We start from the raw sequence: 17089 nt of genomic DNA on the forward strand, positions 1-17089 counted from the left end.
ATCTACATCACATGCAAATATATATACATATCTAGTATGTGTATAAGCAATCACAGTAGATGATCATGGACCACAACCTAATATTATTAGGCCCGAGCCAGTAGGCCTAATCACTCACATCAAGATCTATGTATACAACGGTGCATCTCCATGCCCTGTGATCGTCAATCTCGTCCTCGTCAGTTCCGTCGATATTATAACATCCCCCATTTTTAAAAATTTAGTAAAAGGTTTGTTTGAAAAAATAAGAATTATTTAATAATTATTTTATATTAAATGATATTATATTAAAGGTTTATGGCTAGGGACCTAAGAGTAAATATTAGAAGTTTGATATAATTTATGAAAGATTCAGATTTAAGTTAGAAAAAAAAAAAATATAGTGGACATGTGTCACTAACTAACATAAGGTTGGTGCCACTTATCTTTGCTCTAAAGATGGCACCTAGCCCCTTTCATGCATGCATGACACCTTGCAACTTTTGTATTAGCCAAAACCTAAATAATTAGATGAAAGGTTAAAGAAAACAAACCTGAAGAGTTGCAGCCAATGTGAGTTTAAGAGAAGAAGAAGAAGAAGAAGAAGAGCTTGAGGTTTTTCATCAATTTTCTCACATTTGGGATTCAAATAATTTGAAGGCAAGTGTTCTAACCCAATCCCACAATAACCTTAAACTTTGTTTCCATTTTTATTCTACAAAATTTGAAAGATTTCAACTGAGAACCAGACCTTCTTTCGTTTTGATATAAAGCTATGAATCTGTAATTTTTCGGTAATCTGACCTCTATGCAATGTTTTGATCATACCATTTTGTAATAAACTCTGATTTAGACAAAACCTATTCCATTTGAAAGTAGACAAGAAAATCTTTATTTTGATATAAAGATCGAATGATTTGGAGTTTAAATTCCTACTAAGACTTCTGTTTAAATTAACCCTATAGATTCTACAAAACAGGGACTGAAATTTCTGACCTCTTGTTGCTTAACTACTTATAACTTTCTGTTGTGAACTCAGATTCATACAAAGTATGTTTTATTCGAAGCTAGACTCAAAATGCTTTCTGTATATATCTGATTTGAAATTGTTGGAGTACAATTGCTAACTGAAACATCTGCTTTCATCGACCCTATGGATTCAGTAAAACAGAGCTAATATTTTCAGACCTTTCGCTACGAAATTATCTGTAACTCCCTGTTGTAAATTCCAAATCTTGTAAAACTTAATTTGCCTAAAACTAGATTGACAAAGATTTCTAATGACACCTATTTTGTATAAATTGGAGCATAATTGGTTATCCAAATAGTTCATAAAATGTTCCTATCAAATTCTGCCAGAATCGAGCTTTGGTCGATTTCGGCTTTCCTTGTTACTTCCCTTTGGAAATCGATTTTGGAAAAAACTCTTACTTCAGTTAAACTTTACATTATTACCTTAAATTCATGTATACTTTTGTCCTTTATTTATTTGTATATCCGTAGCTATCATCTAAAGTTCATGTTTGCATCGTAATGATTCGGCACATGCATCCCATTGTTCCGCATTTTGCTTTCGATATGTGCCTCTTCCAATTTCATTTCTTTGGACATTGAATTTATCTAACTTTCTTATTTCAATTGAGCTATATGTGATTTCTTGAAATCCTTGTATGCCCTTGCTTTTGTTTACTTTCAAATCTAAATACATTTATGAAAGATTATGTTTGTATCGTATTGACTCGAAAGGCATATGTACATTTCGTTGTTCCGCATGTGCTTCCAATATATGCTAATTTCATTATTCATACTGTCCCTTTGTACTTTGGTGTTTGTGGGATAAATGTGAACCTTTACTAGAAATGGTAAAGGTTGTTATGATTAGAGCCCGCGATGCTCTGCCGGCCCCCTATGACTTCACTCAGACGTGGGTGGATGGAGCTCCCAGACGTGGGAGACTTATGTTTGTTGGTCATTCAGAAATGGATGGACCATATTATGTTATGATCCCACTTCACCTTCTATGTGTTTGATATGATATCCAAAGCTTTGGCTATGTCTCTATGCATGCTTCGGATAAGAATGAAATGAATGCATCGTCATGTGACATTTGAGCTTCTATTCATGTTTTGTTCTTTGATATATTTATGAAATGTTATAAGTCTTTGTTATACCTTGAAAACTACCATATGTCATCGATATGCTCCTTATGCCAATGATATGCTCCAATTACCTTTCCTCGATTGTATGAATAAAACGTGCTTCGAACGATATGATATTGAAATTCTGCATTCAAACAAAACATGCTACTGTTTCATCCTGTATCTCTGCTTTATATTTTGATACCTCATTTGTTTGAAAACTGTCCTCTTTGCTATGGATATGTTAGTCATTTGCTGAGCTTTATATGCTCACCCCGTTGCTATATAAATTTTTCAGGATAGCTTATCGCTCACTAAAATGTGTAAATTGGGTTGAGGCAGTGGAAGACTAGAAGATTTTGGGGCAAATATTTTGTACATGATAGGTTGATATTGTATAAGTTCTTTTTGGGTGTAATGAAATATCAATGACAAATCTAGATTGATGTATCTTGTAAATATTTGATAAGTACCTCTTACGTCAGGATTTTTGGAAATGATAAGTCTAAACTGTGTACTGGTATAAACATGTAGTATATGTTGGTTTTGTGATTGCATTAATTACCGCGCTTATGGATTTATGATATAGTTATGGTTTAGTTAAGTTGCTTTTGGATTTTAAGAATCATCTAGTGACATGATGTATGATTATAGACTATACAGGTTTTGTGAATTGTGGATTGTAGAGGTGAATGACTTGAATGTTTTTCTTAGTGACCTCAAAGGTGTGATTGGATCCTGGATTGTTTGTTGAATTAAATTTTATCAATCTTGAATTAGGTTCACACCTCCTAAATGAGAACTAAATTCGGGGGGGGGGGGGGGGCGTGACAGAGTGGTATCAGAGCATGATTTGAGGATCACTAAGGTTATTATTATTTTTATTATTTTGTTATGCTAGATACACAAAAAGAATTTGGTGGTTTAGTGAATTTTATTCAGATATTGATCAAAAAAAAAAAAAATTCTTTTGTTGTTTTAGGAAGCGAGGATGACGAGGACATCTGGTTCTCCTATTGCATCTACTGCTGATCAATTAAGTGGAATTATGAGAACTCTGGAGACTATGACACAAGTGATGCAACAACAAGTCCAACAAGGAGGAAATAATAGAACGGGAGCATCAAACCATACTGGGTTGAGAATTGAACAGTTTAAGAAGCTTAGTCCTCCTAGTTTTAGTGGTGAGCTTGATCCAATGACAGCAGAACGATGGATGATGCAGATAGAAAAAATATTTGACGTCTTAAATTGCCCTGAAGACCAAAAGGTTTCTCTTGCAGCCTTTATGTTGGAAGGAGAGGCCGAGCACTGGTAGAGAATGATTAAAAGGATTTCTGAAATCAAACATGAGCCAATCACATGGAAGGCATTCATAGAAAAGTTTAATGATAAATATTTTCCAGATTGTTTTAGAGAGCAGAAAGAATTGGAGTTCTTGGATCTCATCCAGGGAAATTTGACAGTTGCAAAGTATGAATCCAAATTCACTGAGCTCTCCAGATTTGCCACTCATATAACTGATGATGAAATTAGAAAAGCAAAGAAATTTGAAAGGGGTCTAAGGCTAGCTATAAGAAGTCGAATATCAGCATTAAAACTCCAAGCTTATGCCGATGTGGTCAAAAGGGCTTTGATAATTGAAAGAGACTTGGAGGAAATTCAAGAAATCAAGGACAAGAAAGATAAGAAGTTTATCAGCAAAAGTAAGAGAGGGAATGAATCTGAAACAAGTTATAAGAGGGTCAAGATGTCCAGATTTGAGAAAGAAAAACCACCACAGAGGACTCATTCATGCGCTAAATGTGGATTAAATCATGAAACAAGTCAATGTTTTCGGACGACTGGAGCTTGTTTTGCTTGCGGGAAATTAGATCATCAAGTAAGAGATTGCCCATTGAACAAGAAGAAAGAGCCACTGCCTCCTAAGTCAACAGCCCATGCTAGAGTATATGCTATTACTGAATAAGATTCCAGAGCCTCTAAATTAGTGGTTGAAGGTATTCTTCATGTTTCTAAAAGAAATGCAAAAGTTTTGTTTGATCCTGGTTCCAACTTATCTTTTGTTTCACAACACTTTGCTTGTTACTTGGGCATTGAACCTAGACCCTTGGATTATATGTTATATGTAACTATTGCTATTGGGGATTCCTTGACAACAAACTTGGTTTATCCATCTTGTTTGATTTCTATCGGAGAATGTGAACTTCTTGCTGATTTGATTCTTCTAGAGATCCAGGGTTTTGATATTATACTTGGCATGGATTGGCTATCTTCCTATCATGCTAGTGTTGATTGCTATACAAAAATAATTACTTTCTGCATATCAGATCAGCCTATATTTTACTTTGAGGGTATTAGGCATGATTTGCCTCCTTGCTTGATATCAGCACTTCAAGCTTATCATTTTATGCAGAAGGGTTGTTTTTGTTATATGGTGTGTGTAAAGGAGCATTCAAATCAAGAAACTCACCTAAATGAAATTACAGTGGTCAAAGAGTTCCCTGATGTATTTCCAAATGATTTGCCCGGTTTATCTCCAGATAGAGAGGGTGAATTTACTATTGATTTGGTCCCTGGGACAACCCCAATATCTAAGCCTCCTTATAGAATGATACCACTCGAGCTAGAGGAATTGAAAAAGCAACTACAAGAACTATTAGATAAGGGTTTCATTCGACCCAGTGTTTCACCATGGGGTGCTCCAGTGCTATTAGTTAAGAAGAAGGATAGAACGTTAAGACTTTGTATTGATTATATACAATTGAATCAGGTGACCATCAAAAACAAGTATCCCCTACCCAGAATTGATGATTTGTTTGATCAATTGCAAGGTGCACAAGTATTCTCCAAGATTGATTTAAGGTCAGGTTACTATCAGTTGAAGATCATGAAGGAGGATATTCCAAAAACAGCTTTTAGAACTCGATATGGTCACTATGAATTCTTAGTGATGCCTTTTGGTTTAACTAATGCCCCTGTAGCTTTTATGGAACTGATGAATAGGATATTTTAGCAATTCTTGGACGATTTTGTGATTGTATTCATTGATGACATATTAGTATATTCAAGGAGTAATCAGGAGCATGAGGAACACTTGAGAAATATATTATCCATACTAAGAGAAAAGAAGTTGTATGCAAAGTTCAGCAATTGTGAATTTTGGTTGAATGAAATTGCTTTCTTAAGCCATGTGATTTCAGGGAAGGGTATATCTGTTGATCCAAAGAAAGTGGAAGCTGTTGTTAAGTGGGAAGTACCAACAAACGTGACAGAAGTTAGAAGCTTCTTGGGCATGGCAGGTTATTATAGGAGATTTGTGGAGGAATTTTCTCGAATCGCTCAACCTCTCACCAAACTCACTCAAAAGAATGTGAAATTTGTATGGGGTGATGATTGTGAGCAAAGTTTTCAAGAGTTAAAAAGGAGATTGACTAGTGCCCCTATTCTCACTATTCCAAGTGGTGATGAGGGATTTATGGTTTACACTGATGCCTCAAGAAAGGGCCTTGGATGTGTTTTGATGCAAGAAGGGAAAGTGATTGCTTATGCTTCTAGACAACTAAAGAGTTATGAACTGAATTATCCAACTCATGATTTGGAATTGGCAACAATTGTTTTTGCTCTAAAGATTTGGAGGCATTACTTGTATGGACGAACATTTGAAATCTTTACTGATCATAAGAGTTTAAAGTATATTTTTACTCAAAAAGAGTTAAACATGAGACAATGGAGATGGATAGAACTTCTAAAGGATTATGATTGTACCATTCGTTATCACCCGGGTAAAGCTAATGTTGTAGCAGATGCCCTTAGTAGAAAATCTACAAGTTTTATGGCGACTTTGGTTATGAAGCAATTGAAGTTATTAGAAGAGAATTATGATTCAAATGTTATGAGAAAAGGGCAAGACTCAATGATATTAATGGCCTCCATCCAAGTGCAATCTGATCTCATTCAACAAATTAAAGGAGGACAACTACAAGATCGACGCTTGATCTGCTTAAGGAATGAAGTAAAAAAGGGATTGAAAGTGAATTTTTGAGTTTCAGAGGATGGCCTATTGAGATTGAAGGATAGAATATGTGTTCCAAATGACTCAGATATCAAAGATCAAATCATGAGGGATGGTCATAATTCAAAGTACACCATGCATCCTGGTAGCACTAAGATGTATAGAGATCTCCAAAGTCATTATTGGTGGGAAGGCATGAAGAAGGATATTGCAATATATGTTTCAAAGTGTTTGACTTGTCAGTAAATCAAAGCAGAACACCAAAGACCTGGAGGTTTGTTGCAACCTTTAGATATTCCTGAATGGAAATGGGAATGTATTACCATGGACTTTATTTCAGGACTACCCCGAACTTCTAGAAAGCATGATGCTATTTGGGTTATCATTGATAGGTTAACGAAATCTGCACATTTTCTACCGATCAATATGACTTATTCTCTTGATAGGCTTGCAGATTTATATATAAATGAAATAGTAAGACTTCATGGTGTTCAAAAGGAGATAATCTCTGACAGAGACTCTAGATTTCTATCTAGATTTTGGAGAAGGTTACAGGAATCTATTGGCACTAAAGTCAAGTTTAGCACTGCTTATCACCCTCAAACTGATGGTCAATCAGAAAGAACCATTCAAACACTTGAGGATTTGCTTCGAGCCTATGTTATGGATTGGAAAGGTGAATGGGATAAAGATATCTCTCTTATTGAGTTTACTTACAATAATAGTTATCATTCAAGTATTCAGATGGCTCCTTATGAAGCTTTATATGGGCGCAAGTGCAGGACGCCTATATGTTGGGAAGAAATTGACGATAGAAAGTTATTAGCACCAGAAAAAGTACAAGAGACTACTGAGAAAATTCAACTTATAAGAAAAAGGTTAAAGACTACTCAGAGTCGTCAAAAGAGTTATACTGATAACAGAAGGTGAAATATTGAGTTTCAAATCAGGGATTTTGTATTCCTGAAGGTCTCCCCTTCTAAAGGCATTGTAAGATTTGGGAAGAAAGGAAAGTTAAGCCCAAGATTTATTGGACCTTTTGAGATTCTTGAGAGGGCTGGTTATGTCGCTTACAGGATTGCCTTGTCACCATCATTGTGCCATATCCATGATATATTTCATGTTTCAATAATCAAAAAGTATATACCTGATCCCTCTCATATCATTAAGTATGAGTCGATGGTGATTGATAAAGACTTGTCTTATGTGGAAGAGCCCACTCAGATTGTTGATAAAAAAGAAAAGATCTTGAGGAATCGGGTTATCCCTCTAGTTAAAGTGATCTGGAGATATCATTCTAGAGAGGAAACAACTTGGGAGCTTAAGGAAGAAATGATGAAAGCTTATCCTAATCTTTTCGTCGAATGAGGTATGATAAATTTAGAGGACTAAATTTTTTTTAAGGAGGGGAGAGTGTAACATCCCCCATTTTTAAAAATTTAGTAAAAGGTTTGTTTGTAAAAATAAGGATTATTTAATAATTATTTTATATTAAATGATATTATATTAAAGGTTTATGGCTAGGGACCTAAGAGTAAATATTAGAAGTTTGATATAATTTATGAAAGATTCAGATTTAAGTTAGAAAAAAAAAAAATATAGTGGACATGTGTCACTAACTAACATAAGGTTGGTGCCACTTATCTTTGCTCTAAAGATGACACCTAGCCCCTTTCATACATGCATGACACCTTACAACTTTTGTATTAGCCAAAACCTAAATAATTAGATGAAAGGTTAAAGAAAACAAACCTGAAGAGTTGCAGCCAACGTGAGTTTGAGAGAAGAAGAAGAAGAAGAAGAAGAAGAAAAAGAAGAGCTTGAGGTTTTTCATCAATTTTCTCACATTTGGGATTCAAATAATTTGAAGGCAAGTGTTCTAACCCAATCCCATAGTAACCTTAATCTCTGTTTCCATTTTTATTCTGCAAAATTTGAAAGATTTCAACTGAGAACTAGACCTTCTTTCGTTTTGATATAAAGCTATGAATCTGTAATTTTTCGGTAATCTGACCTCTATGCAATGTTTTGATCATAACATTTTGTAATAAACTCTGATTTAGACAAAACCTATTCCATTTGAAAGTAGACAAGAAAATCTTTATTTTGATATAAATATCGAATGATTTGGAGTTTAAATGCCTACTAAGACTTCTGTTTAAATTAACCCTACAGATTCTATAAAACAGGGACTGAAATTTCTGACCTCTTATTGCTTAACTACTTATAACTTTCTGTTGTGAACTCAGATTCATACAAAGTATGTTTTATTCGAAGCTAGACTCAAAATGCTTTCTGCATATACCTGATTTGAAATTTTTGGAGTACAATTACTAACTGAAACATCTGCTTCCATTTACCCTATGGATTCAGTAAAACAGAGCTAATATTTTCAGACCTTTCGCTATGAAATTATCTGTAACTCCCTGTTGTAAATTCCAAATCTTATAAAACTTAATTTGCCTAAAACTAGATTGACAAAGCTTTCTAATGACACCTATTTTGTATAATTCGAGCATAATTCGTTATCCAAATAGTTCAAAAAATATTCCTATGAAATTCTGCCAGAATCGAGCTTTGGTCGATTTCGGCTTTCCTTGTTACTTCCCTTTGGAAATCGATTTTGGCAAAAACTCTTACTTCAATTAAGCTTTACATTATTACCTTAAATTCATGTATACTTTTGTCCTTTATTTATTTGTATATCCGCAACTATCATCTAAAGTTCTTGTTTGCATCGTAATGATTCGGCACATGTATCCCATTGTTCCGCATTTTGCTTTCGATATGTGCCTCTTCTAATTTCATTTCTTTGGACATTGAATTTATCTAACTTTCTTATTTCAATTGAGCTATATGTGATTTATTGAAATCCTTGTATGCCCTTGCTTTTGTTTCCTTTCAAATCAAAATACATTTATGAAAGATTATGTTTGTATTTATTGACTCGAAAGGCATATGTACATTTCGTTGTTCCGCATGTGCTTCCAATATATGCTAATTTCATTATTCATACTGTCCCTTTGTACTCTGGTGTTTGTGGGATAAATGTGAACCTTTGCCAGAAATGGTAAAGGGAGTTATGATTAGAGCCCGCGATCCTCTGCCGGCCCCCTATGACTTCACTCAGACATGGGTGGATGGAGCTCCCAGACTTGGGAGACTTATGTTTGTTGGTCATTCAGAAATGGATGGACCATATTATGTTATGATCCCACTTCACCTTCTATGTGTTTGATATGATATCCAAAGCTTTGGCTACGTCTCTATGCATGCTTCGGATAAGAATAAAATGAATGCATCGTCATGTGACATTTGAGCTTCTATTCATGTTTTGTTCTTTGATATATTTACGAAATGTTATAAGTCTTTGTTATACCTTGGAAACTACCATATGTCATCGATATGCTCCTTATGCCAATGATATGCTCCAATTACCTTTCCTCGATTGTATGAATAAAACGTGCTTCGAATGATATGATATTGAAATTTTGCATTCAAACAAAACATGCTACTGTTTCATCTTGTATCTCTGCTTTGTAATTTGATACCTCATTTGTTTGAAAACTGTCCTCTTTGCTATGGATATGTTAGTCATTTGCTGAACTTTATATGCTCACCCCGTTGCTATATAAATTTTTCAGGATAGCTTATCGCTCACTAAAATGTGTAAATTGGGTTGAGGCAGTGGAAGACTAGAAGATTTTGGGGCAAATATTTTGTACTTGATAGGTTGATGTTGTATAAGTTCTTTTTGGGTGTAATGAAATATCAATGACAAATCTAGATTGATGTATCTTGTAAATATTTGATAAGTATCTCTGACGTCAGGATTTTTGAAAATGTTAAGTCTAAACTGTGTACTGATATAAACATGTAGTACATGTTGATTTTGTGATTGCATTAATTACCGCGCTTATGGATTTATGATATAGTTATGGTTTAGTTAAGTTGCTTTTGGATTTTAAGAATCATCTAGTGACATTATGTATGATTATAGACTATACAGGTTTTGAATTGTGGATTGTAGAGGTGAATGACTTGAATGTTTTTCTTAGTGACCTCAAAGGTGTGATTGGATCCTAGATTGTTTGTTGAATTAAATTTTATCAATCTTGAATTAGGTTCACACCTCCTAAATGAGAACTAAATTCGGGGTGGGGGGGCGTGACAAATATCTTTATGCATCTTCATGCAACACGATCGTCCGTCTCGTGGGTCCCGCTATCGCATCCACGCTCTCGCTGTGCCTCCTCATGTCATTACAACTTAATCATAGGCACGCAGGCCCGACGATAAACGAGAAATATAATGGAGGCTCGCAGACCTCAATAATAATAATCACAAGTACACACATCACACGGTCCATGATCATCCGTCCACACATCATACATCACATGTATAATTAATCATCATCATGTAGGACTACTAGATAATAATAAAAATAATAATCAACTAAACTTTTTAATTAATTAATATTTTTTGAAATCAGGGACATGTAGGGAATGGCTGGATTTATAGGGGTATTTTTGTAATTTGGACAAAAGACAGAAACTGGAATTTCTCAAATTCCGAGGGGCAAAACTATCTTTTTCCCAGAAAAACCTTATGCCCTTTCCCCCTTTCGCTGCTGTTGCCGCCGCCACCCTGCCGGCCGGTGTGGTAGGGCGAGGGCACTGCCCTCGCTTGCAGGCGGCACGCCCGTTGGCGGCGATGCCGCTGCGGGTGGGCGCCCCCTTCGGGCGCCGCTGCCTCTGCAGGCGGTGCTGTCCCGCCGGGCGACCGCCCCTGTGGGGGGGGTTTCACCCACGGGAGCAGCGGCGGCAGGCGTCGTTGCCCTACGGCGGAAGGCGCCGCTGCCCTGCGGCGGCAGGCGCCGCTGCCCTGCGGCGCCTCTACCCGTGGGCTGCCAGCCCCGCCGGACGCAAGCCTGCTGCAAGCAGGCCGCCGGCCGGCTGCTGCAAACGTAGCCCCTATGCTGCCCGCCTTCGGTTGTGCTGCACGCACGCAGATCGAAGGCAGCAACTGTTGCTGCCCTTCCTTTTTTTTGCGTCAACGATTTTGACGTCAAAATTCTTCCTAAACACAACACACGTAGTTCAAAACCAATCATTCGCATGAACAACCTGGCTCTGATACCACTGTTGGGAAATCATGGGGGCGACATCACATGCGCAGCGGAAGAACAAGAAAACAAAATCCTCGATTCCCAAAAAGATGTTCGTCGTCGTGCGAAGATTGGTGCGCGAAATCCGCGAAACTCAAAACTGCGTATAAAGTAGATTGTGTTACCTAGGGAGATCTATATCCCTATTTCCTTACAGATCCTTAGGAGAGGGTGAAGGAGGTCAAGCGTCCTCCTCTCTAGCGGTGATCCACACAGCAGGGTTACGACGACGCTCCTCAAAACTCCAGGCCTGCTCTGAGGTGGAGAGGGAGAGGAGAATAGAAAAAGGCAAGTAAAGACTCTAGCCTATGAGGCTCTAAATCTCTCCTATTTATAGAGGTCCCCTGTCAAACCCTGATGGGTCCTCCCCTAGTGGGTATTGGATCTGCATCCAATAAGACAAGGACTCCGTCGGATATCTCATATCCGGACCTCTACTCATTGCAATACCTACCATATGTGTGTGACCCTCTAGGCCCAATATCGAGCTGGCCGTGAGTCATACCCGTCAGAACTCCTTCTAACTCAGTGAATTATTATCTCTGTAATAATTCACTTGACTCATCGACTACGGACGTACTAGGCCACTACGCCGTAGTCCCCAAACGATACAAGGGAATCCAATCCATTAGACCTGTCTGTCCTCAGTTACCGTGTACCTATAGTCCCTCATCCATCTAATATCCCAGAGACCGTATATCGAGCATGGTGTTGTCAGACCCATACGGTTTCTACTCGAGTCTCGCTCTAATTGGATTCTCCCGGAGAACTCTTTCTCTCTCAACCCGAATGACCCTGGCCAGGGATTTGTTTGAGCAAGAACACATGGGATATTCCTCTCATGACGCCGAGAGTGGATGATCCTCTATCTATACTCAATAGCCCTCGTAAGGTCGACTACCACTCCCAATGACCGACTGTACTAGATCTGGGACAGCCAAACCTATAAGTCTGGTATCAAAGAGTGGAGCACTCATACAGGATATCCTTAGTGTCTCAAGTCTAAGGACCAGATACACCACTAGGACTACGGAATCGCTGTCTGACAATAAGGCATCATTAACCATCCAGCATTCCGTAAGCGGATCAATCAATGAACTCATTCTCCAATGAGCACCTGTACTGTATCCCTAGTGTCCCTACACAAGCAGCTATGAAACCAACTGCATCCATCATATGGACGGGTATACAGCACACCAGTCTATCCGGTTATCACGATGTCCCTCTCGAATAACCTATGACCGGGATTATTTAGGATATGTGTTTAAAGGTGAATCGATCTCATTATCATGATCTCATCACGATCCGATTCCCATTGCACAAATCCAAGGACATCACAATATATATATGCATTTATGCAATAGTTATAAAGTGATATACGCCAAAATATAATAAGCAAAAAGATTCTGTATCAAGTCACACGTGCCATCACTCACGTGATTGGCTTGCTGGGCACCTATGACTAGCAATCTCCCACTTGACCTAAAGCCAATCACCTATGTGTCTGATCCCCATCAGACCCCTGTGACGCTTAAAGACAAAATGAGACAACGGCTTTGTCAATGGATCTGCAATGTTATCTTCGGATGGAACTATTTCCACCGCTACATCTCCTCGGGTTACGATCTCTCTGATAAGCTGGAACCTCCTCAGAACACTTCTGATGAGACCCGGGTTCCCTTATTTGAGTAATCGCCCCATAGTTGTCGCAATATAAGGAAGTCGGCTCCTCGCTACTTGGCATGACTCCCAAATCTGTGATGAACTTCTTCACCCAGACTCCCTCCTTTGCTGCATCTGATGTAGCACTGTACTCCGCCTCTGTGGTCAAGTCAGCAATGGTATCTTGCTTGGAACTCTTCCAGCACACTACCTCTCCATTCAAGGTGTACACATACCCTGAATTCAACTTGCTATCATCGACATCAGACTGAAAACTTGAGTCAGTGTAGCCTTCAATCTTAAGGCTATTACCTCCATATACTAGTAAAAGATCCTTAGTCCTTCTCAAGTACTTAAGGATACACTTTACTGCTTTCCAGTGCTCCAAGCCTGGATCCGCCTGATACCTGCTCGTGACACTCAAAGCATGCGCTATATCAGGCCTAGTACATAGCATGACATACATGATAGACCATATTGTTGAGACATAAAGTATCAAGTTTACTTCATACCCTTACTCCATCACTTAATGATTTTTGATACACTTAATCACTTCATGGATTTCATTGACAAATGCATCTCTCACGGATTTATCTCTTGTGAATTTGTAATAAGAAATGGATTTAATGTGATGCTCCTCTCATTATGAAGGTTTATTCGTGAAATTTCTTTTATCCTCCATATGATGATTCTTTTGTTAGGATCAAGAGTGGCACTAAGAGGGGGGGGTGAACTAGTGCAGCGGAAAACTTTCACGATTTCAGAAAAATGTTCGTTTCGTTTAAAATCAATTTCGACGAAAATGGTTTCAATTCAATCTGTTTTGGAGAGAAGTTGAACTTAGAAAGCTTTCATAAAAGTACAAGAGAAGATTAAGGAGGTTTGCAGTAAAGTAAATTGCACAAATTAAAAGCAAACTGAAATTTAGAGTGGTTCGGTCAAAATGACCTACATCCACTTTCGGATTCCTCCTCCGACGAGGTCACCGGCATCCACTGAAGGTCTTCCTTCAATAGGTGAAGACCGAACACTACTTTATAGCACCTTCTCCTTTTCCTGGGTTTAGGAGACAACCCTTACAAGTCTCACTCCTCTTTTTTGGATGGTTACAAGGCTAAGAGATGAAGGAGGAGAACTCTAACTTTTACAATACTTTTATGACTCAAGACTTCAAGATTAAGCCAATACTTTCATGCCCTTTCATGCAGAAAAGGGTGGGATTTTTATAGGCCTCAATGGCTTCAAAATTAGAGCCAAAAAATATTACATCCCTAGAATCCGGGGTACTAGCCATACCACCACCATTACTGGTCGGTACTATCGTCGCTGATTTGACTCTGGGTGGTACCACCGCTGGCAGCATTCACTGCTGGTGGTACCACTACCCAACCTGGGCGGTACCACTGCCTAGATTTCCTGGGGTGATGTTTCCCAGGTGGTGCCATCGCCGACCAGGTTTTCAGCACCCTAGTTGGGCCTTAAATCCGGCCCAAACCAGTCTAACTTAGGGCCCAGTTGGCCCCTAATAGAGTTGATGGAATTATCTCCTAATCCCAACTCTAATTATGTGCTAACTATGATTCCTAAGACATTCTAAGCAAGATAAGTCCAGTTTCTTTCGGCAAACTTCTGATGATCTCTCGGCAATGTTCCGGTGGACTCCTGGCAAGCTCTTGGACTTCATAATGATCTTCTTGGTGAGTTCTAATGAGCTTCTTTGGCAAGCTCCAGGACTTCTCGATCAATTTCGGCAGAACTTCCGACGAACGTCCAAACTTCCGACGAACTCTCGAACTCCTAACGAAATCGCGTTCTTGACTCTAGGACTTTATTTTGCTTTTATGCCTTGCTATCATAGTTAATCCTACAAGAAGAATCATGTTGGGCTGGAGCATTACCGAGAGTTCATCGGATATTCACCGGAGCATTGTCGAGAGTTCATCGGATATTCATCGGAAGTACGCCGGAAGCTCGCCGAAAGAGCAATTGACGCACTAGAACAAGAAATGTTATGATCATATCTTAATTACCATAATTAAAGCATAAATTAAGTTGGGATTGGGAGGTAATCCCACTAACTTAATTAGGGGCCAATTGGGCCCTTAACAGGGCTGAATTGGGCTGAATTAAGCAGCTAATTTAGCCCCTAAATTCTTGGCCGACGGTGGCACTACTTGGAAAGTAGTGCCCCAGGATTTCTGGGCGGTGGTACCCCCCAGACTGGGCAGTGGTATCGCCGGCAGTTATTGCTGCTAGCAGTGGTATTGCCCCTATCAACCGGTGGTACCGCCAGAGCTCGGTCTCCGAGCTCTGTCAAGCGGTGGTACCGCCCAGTGTCAGGTGTCAAGCGGTGGTACTGCCAAGACCCTAGAAATCCGGGATTAGACACTTTTTGCCTTCCATTTTTAAGCCATTGGAGCCTATAAAAATCTCACCGTTTTCTGCATGAAAGGGAACGAAAGTATTGAGATAATCTTGAGTTATTAGGGTGTAAATGTGTTATAAACAAGTGCTAGAGTCCTCCTCCACCCTTTCTAAGTTTTGAGTTCATTTAAAAGAAGTGTAAGACTTGTAAGGGTTCTCTCCTAAACTTGTAAAAAGGAAAAAACATTGTAAAAGGTGGTTAGTCTTCATCTATTAAAGGAAGGCCTTTAGTAGACGCCGGAGACCTCATCGAAGGAGAAATCCGAAAGTGGATCTAGGTCGCATTGACCGAACCACTCTAAATTCTGGTTTACTTTTCATTTGTACAATTTACATTACTACAAATCTCCTTAATTTTCTTTTACACTTTTATGAAAGCTTTCAAGTTCATACTCTCTCCGAAATGGATTGAATCGAAACCATTTCATCGAAATCAGTTTTAATTCACACGAACATTTTTCTAAAATCGGGAAACTTTTCTGATGTACTAATTCACCCCCCCCTCTTAGTGTCGCTCTTGATCCTAACAGAGAGATGACATTTGTTAGCAACCAAGAGGGTCACTCAATTACACATCCACCTATGTTAAATGAGATGGATTACACTTATTGGAAGACTAGAATGAGGATTTTTCTCATTTCTATGGATTTGGAGTTATGCAACATCGTGGAAAATGGCTTTTAAAAGTCTTCTTTTCCAATGAATGATTGGAATGAGTTGGAAAAGAAGACTTTCAGTTTAAATGCCAAGGCTATGAATGCCTTGTTTTACGCTTTAGATAAAAATGAGTTCAATCAAGTGTCTATTTGTGAAACAGCTTTTGATATTTGGCATACACTCAAAATTATTCACGAGGGCACTAGTAGAGTAAAGGAGTCCAAAATTAATCTTTTAGTCTATACTTATGAGTTGTTTCGGATAAAACCAAGTGAGACCATTGGAGACATATACACCTGGTTTACGGATGTCATCAATGGTCTAAAAGGACTTAGTAAAAGATTTTCTAATTTTGAACATGTTAACAAAATATTAAGATCCCTCCCAAAGAGTTGGGATCCTAAAATAACGACAATTCAAGAAGCCAAGGACTTGAACAACTTTCCGCTGAAGAACTTATTAGGTCTTTGATGACCTACGAAATGACTTGCAATACTCATGTAGAGCTTGAGAACAACCTTCCAAAGAATAGGAAGGATATGACACTAAAAACTCATGACGACCACTTGAAAGAAAATTCAAGTGATGAGGACTATGATGATGACTTGGCACTCTTGACAAAAAAGTTCAAAAAATTCATAAAAATAAATAAATCTAAAAATAACACAAAATAAAATTTAACCCAAGAAAGAACAAGTTATATGTTATGAATGTAAGAAGCTAGGACATTTCAAATCAAATGTCCCCAAGTAAAGAAGAAGTAACCAAAGAAGAAGAAGACACTCAAAGTAACGTGGGATGACTCAAGCAATTCCAAAGGCGAAGAACAAAGCAATAAGGAGATCACCAACTATACACTAATGGTTATCGGAGATGAGGTAGGTAGTTCATTAGATGCAAATTTATCTTGAAAGATAATTCATGGGTTATCGCAATGCAAGAATAGTTGAACCAACTTGAGAGAAATGAGGTGCGGAAGCTTATTCCGAGACCAAATGACTATTTAGTTATTGGTACTAAATGAGTCCTTAGAAATAAGCAGGATGA

This window comes from Musa acuminata, chromosome BXJ3-2 (genome assembly GCF_036884655.1).
Source record: "Musa acuminata AAA Group cultivar baxijiao chromosome BXJ3-2, Cavendish_Baxijiao_AAA, whole genome shotgun sequence".
Taxonomy (NCBI): domain Eukaryota; kingdom Viridiplantae; phylum Streptophyta; class Magnoliopsida; order Zingiberales; family Musaceae; genus Musa; species Musa acuminata.